The sequence below is a fragment of the Chrysochloris asiatica genome, unplaced genomic scaffold (genome assembly GCF_000296735.1).
Source record: "Chrysochloris asiatica unplaced genomic scaffold, ChrAsi1.0 scaffold00067, whole genome shotgun sequence".
Lineage (NCBI taxonomy): Eukaryota > Metazoa > Chordata > Mammalia > Afrosoricida > Chrysochloridae > Chrysochloris > Chrysochloris asiatica.
Window position 1 is genome coordinate 12,338,214 of NW_006408585.1, and position 6,000 is coordinate 12,344,213.

The 6,000-nt window shown below is 41.0% G+C and overlaps 1 pseudogene; it reads right to left on the bottom strand.

The window, feature by feature from the left end:
- The window catches only part of LOC102822965, a 95,564-nt pseudogene extending 90,846 nt beyond the window's left edge, over positions 1 to 4,718 (bottom strand).
- Between the last annotated feature and the right edge of the window lie 1,282 nt (positions 4,719 to 6,000).

The window sequence follows — 6,000 nt, forward strand, 5'->3', positions numbered from 1 at the left end:
GCCACCTTGAGTTCACTTGAAATAGTGTGTCCTTCTTCCTTTTTTGTCACTGAACAGACACTTCTATGATGGAAGGTTCTCTGTGACTCAAGTGACAGGCACTGCAGCAGGCAAGGACCAGCTTTGTCCCTTTTACAGGAGTGTAGTCACTCTGGTTCTCCTTGTCAAGGGAAGGCTTGTCAACAGACTCAACGGATATCTCATTGCTGGAGGATGTATCTTAGACATCTCATGTTGCTTTCTTTAAAAGAAAAGCATTGAAGTACAAGCTCAGAATGAAACATAATTCCAAAATAAAAAAGGAAAATTCCTTTCAGAAACTTGACTTTCACGGAACTGTTGAGTTCAAGCTTTTAAAGCAAAAATAAGAACTGTGGCCAAGGAGAGAAAGAGTCGATGTGTGTGTAAAAGATGAATAAAAGAACTGTGTAATTTCTCTCCAATGTTCCTAATAATGCCTTATCACTGAAGTTAATGCTTCCTCATTCTATAAAATGAGACTTCCGTTTTCACCTGAATAATATCTTGTAACAGAAAGTTGTTTTCGTTAACACCATCATTTCACTAGTTGTAGAGCTCAAATAAACTTGCTTTCTATTGAGCTTTTGCCTGGTGGCTAGTTTGCAAATCTAGAGGGTTTAAAAAAAATTTTTTTTAAGTGCGAGTTTTTTCCTAAGCAAATGCCTGTCATATTAATGATTAAAACCCATTAAGTTCATCATGGAAGGTGGTATAAAAGGACACCCGTTTCTTCAATTAGGTGATTTATTGCCCTCTAGTGGCATGACATGCTAAATATTGATGTCAAACCAAAGAAGACTGAATTTGTATTTGTTGAACTATTTATTCTACACGCAGAATTCTAGGCCCTGGGTTTAAAACAGCAAATAAAATAAACAGAACTCTAACTTCAAGGCACACATATACTAATGGAGGAGACAGAAAATTAAAGTTTAAATGCAACAACTCTCAGTGATTAGTGCTCTGCATGGAATTAAAATAAAGTATCCTGGTATGGCGCTGTGGGTTAATGCATCAGACTGCAGAGTCCTTTGAACTGCAAAGTCGGTGGTTTAAGCTCACCAGCTGCTCCTTGGAAACCCTATACAGTGTTGCTAAGTGTTGGAAGCGACTCTAAGGCACTTTACAACAACAACAACAACATACGGTAGAGGGGAGTCCTGATGTGGTGCTGTGGGTTAATGTGCTGGACTCCAATGTCTGTTTGAACCACAAGGTCAATAGTTCAAGCTCACCAGCTGCTCTTTGGAAACCCTATACATGATCACTAAGGATCAGAACCAACTGGACAGCATGACCTCCCTAAGCAGGTGATATTAACTCTTCACTCTTAATGTGAAGATGGCCAATTACATGAAGCTGAGAAGAAACAATCTTTGAGACAGCAGAAACAGCTGAAGCGTGCATCTCAAGGCAGAGATGAACTTGGATATTCAAGAAACAAAGATAGTCAGAATAATACATGAAAGCAAACCATTCCTCCCACAACTCTCTTTAACTCTTCAGTTGGGTTCGATAACCCATTGCCATGGCCATACAGAACTCAAAAGCCATACTTTATAGTGTATTAGGGAAGTTGTTGTTTGGTGCCGTCAAGTTGGTTCCGACTCATAGTGACCTTATGCACACTAACACAACACACTGCCTGCTCCCTGCAGCATCCTCACAAATGTTGTCCAGGTTGAGCCCATTCAGGGTCAGAAATGTTCAGGGCACAGTTATTTCAATCATTTGCCCACAGGACACAAGCCATAAACCTCAGTATGAAGGCGTTAGCTCTGGAGATCCCACCACTCATCTATCAGTTTCTCATACTGTGGTGGCTTGTGAGTTGCTGTGATTCTGAAAGCTATGCCACTGGTATGTTAAATACCAACAGGGTCACCCATGGTGGACAGGTTTCAGATGAGCTTCCAGATGAAGACAGACTAAGAAGAAGGAGTGACAAACTACTTCCTAATATTTAGTCACTGAAAACCTTATGAATAGCAGAGAAACACTGTCAGATATAGTGCCGGAAAACGGGCCCCTCAGGTTGGAAGCCATTCAAAATGCCACTGGGGAAGAGCTGCCGCCTCAAAGTAGAGTTGACCGTGATGACATAAATGGAGTAAAGCCTGTGGGAGAGAAGCCCATGGGACCTTCATTTGCTGATGGAGCACAACTCAAAATGAAGAGAAACAGCTGTAAACATCCATTGAAAATTGGAACATGGAATGTACGAAGTAGGAATTTGGGAAAATTGGAAGTTGTCAAAAATGAAATGGAATGCATAAACATTGATATCTTAGGCATTAGTGAGCTGAAATGGACTAAAATACATAGAAATCAGATCACCATAGTTATTCAACCTGTATGCTGAGCAAATAATTTGAGAAGCTGGGTTATATGAAGAAATTGGCCATGTTGAAATCTGATGACCACATGGTTTACTATGCCAGGAATAACAAATTGAAGAGGAATGGTGTTGTAATCATTGTCAGAAAGAACATATCCAGTTCAGTCATGAGGTACGATGCTGTCTGTGATGGGGAAATATCCATGTGGCTACAGGGAAATCCAGTTAATACCACTATTATTCAAATTTATGGACCAACCACTAAAGCCAGTGAGGATGAAATAGAAGAACTCTACCAACTTCTTCAATCTGAAATCGATCAAACATGAAAGCAAGATGTATTGATCATCAATGGTGATTGGAATGCAAAGGTTGGGGGCAAAGAGGAAAAATCAGTAGTTGGAAAATATGGCCTTGGTGATAGAAATTGTGCTGGAGAATGCATGATAGAATTCTGCAAAGTCAGTTTCTTCATTTCAAATACCTTCTTTACAATAGCATAAGAGATGACTATACACATGGACCTCACCAGATGGAATACATAGAAATCAAATTGACTACATCTGTGGAAAGAGACGATGGAAAAGCTCCATATCATCAGTGAAAACAAGGCCAGGGGCAGACTGTGGAAAAGACCATCAATTACTCATATGCAAATTCAAACAAACTGAAGAAAATGAAAATAATTCCATGAGAACCAAAATATAACATTGAATATATCCCACCTGAATTCAGAGATAATCGGAAGAACAGATTTGATTCATTAAACATTTGAAAAGTGAGGCAGCACTAGAGGCACTCACTCATCTCTGCCAGGAAATTTGGAAGACGACTATATGGCCGACTGATTGGAAGAGATCTGTATTTGTGCCAATTCCAAAGAGATGGGACCCAATGGAATCTGGAAATCATTGGACAATATCTTTGCTATCCCATGTGAGTAAAGTTTTACTAAAGGTAATACAGACATGGCTGTAAGCATACATTGACAGAGAACTTCCAGAGGTTCAAGTAGGATTTAAAGAGACCATGGAATGAGGGATATCATTGCTGATGTCTGATGGATCTTGGCTGAAAGCAGAGAATATAAAAAAGATGTTTACCTGTACTTTATTGACTATGCAAAGGCTTTCAATTGTGTGGATCATGACAAGCTATGGACAACATTGCAAAGTATGAGTATTCCAGGACACTTAATTGTGCTCAAGAGGAATGTGTACCTGGACCAAGAGGCAGTTGTTCAAACAGAACATGGGAACAATGAATGGTTTAAAATTAAGAAAGGTGTGCAACGGGGTTGTATTCTTTCACCATACTTATACAACCTGTATGCCGAGCAAATAACCCGAGAAGGTGTGTTATATGAAGAAAAACATGCAATCAAGATTGGAGGAAAACTCATTAACAACCTGCGATATGCAGATAATACAACCTTGCTTGCTGAAAGTGAAGAGGACTTAAAATATTTACTGATGAAGATCAAAGAGCACATCCTTTGGTATGGATTACATCTCAATTTCAAGAAAACAAAAATCCTCACCAAGGGACCAATAAACAACATTCTTATCAATGGAGAAAAGATTGAAGTTGTCAAGGACTTCATTCTTCCTGAATCAAGTATCAACACTCATGGAAGCAGCCGCCAAGAAATTAAACGACGTATTGCAATAGGAAATCTGCTGCACAAACCTTTTTAAAGTGTTGAAGAGTAAAGATGTCAGCTTGAGGACTAAGGTGTGCCTGACCCAAGCCATGGTATTTTCAATAACCTCATATGCGTGCAAAAGCTGGACAGTGAATAAGGAAGACTGTAGAAGAATTGATGCTTCTGAGGTATGGTGTTGGAGGAGAATATTGAAAGTGCCATGGGCTGCCAAAAGAACCAATAGATCGGTTTGTAGTGCAGCCAGAGTGCTCCTTGGAGGCCAGGGTTGTCAAACTTCGTTTCTCATACTTCTGACATATTGTCAGGAGGGATCAGTCGCTAGAGAAGGATATCATGTTTGTTAAGGTGGAGGATCAGAGAAAAAGAGGAAGACCCCCAAAGAAATGAATTGGCCAAGTGGTAGCATCAATAGATTCAAATGTGGCAACAGTAGTGAGGTTGGCCCAGGACTGGGCAGTGTTTCATTCTGCTGTGCATAAGGTCGCTATGAGTTGGTACCAACTTGATGGCACCTAACAACAATAACAACTCTGTTGATCAATAAACCTAGCTCCATCACCTGGAGGCAGCCCACTCTACAAGCAAGCTTCCTGCCCAAAATCACTGTTTTACTTACTCTGTGAGTTGGGGAGCTCACCATTCTGTCTCACTCTGGTTCTCGGTTCTGCTGCGCTGCTGCTGTTCCTCCGCCATTCCTTGGGTATCATAGCTTTCTGTCCCTGGGTTGAAGAGTTTCAATGCACAGGGATTTGGGAGCCAACAAACAGGCTCCACTCCCAGGTTTCTTCATTACGCTAGCGCGATTCCCCACCCACCCTGAAGTGGTCCGCTTTATACTCACGCTAGAGGGTCACGTTTTTACAATTAAAATTAACTCTGTTGACACCCACAGCTGAATCTTGTCATCAACAACGAAGACTAAGGTTAGAAGAGATATATTAAATAGTTCACCACACCATAGTCAGTGTTGACTGGGGCATTGTTGTTGTTGTTGTGAAGTGCCGTCGGGTCGGATACAACCCATAGTGACCCTGTATAGGGTTTCTGAGGAGCAGCTGGTGAGCTTGAACCGCCTACCTTGCAGTTCAAACGACTTTGCAGTCTGGTGCATTAACCCACAGCGCCACACCAGGATGGTTGTTGGGGAGAATTAAACAATATGAAGTTGAAAAGAAAGGTAATGGTCCAGGTGTGTAGGGTCTTGGGGAAAAAAGAAAATAAACTCGAAGGATATTAAGTTGTAAGGGATAACATGACTTAATTCATGATTTGGTCTTGTTTTTTAGGCTTAACTGTGGTCACTGTGTGGAGAATAAATTGTTGGAAAACAAAGGAGGAAGCTGGAAAACCAGCCGCACAGCTACTATAGTAATCCCCCATGAGAAATGATGGTGGTTTGGTCCAATATGGCTGCCGCAGAAGTGGAGCTAGTGGACAGATATCGTTGTTTTTGAAGCAGAATCAACAAGATTTGTTGAATGGGTTGAATGTAGGCAGTGAGAAAAATAGAGAACTCAAAAATGGCACTTACATTTTTACTTGAGCAAAGGAACTGGTATATTGATTCAGAAAGATTGGCTGAGGAGTGGGCTTGGAAAAACTATCAGGGCATGGCCTCATGGCTTGACTGCAAAATACAACTTTTTAAGGATTGTGTGATACAGTAATGATGGACCATGAAATATTTAAGCTTTAAGAGGTATGTTGTTGTTGTTAAGTGCTGTCTGTCGAGTCAATTCCAACCCATAGCGACCCTGTATAGGGTTTCCGAGGAGCAGCTGGTGAGCTTGAACCACCGACCTTGCAGTTCAAACGAGTTTGCAGTCTGGTGCATTAACCCACATCGCCACACCAGGAGTCCTTAAGAGGTCTAAAGGGTCAATAAAGTTTACCAAAGTAAATTAGTCAGAACAGTTCGTAGATTGCAGTGTGAGGTAACCCAATAAGCCAGGAAACACCATTTTACAGTATGGAG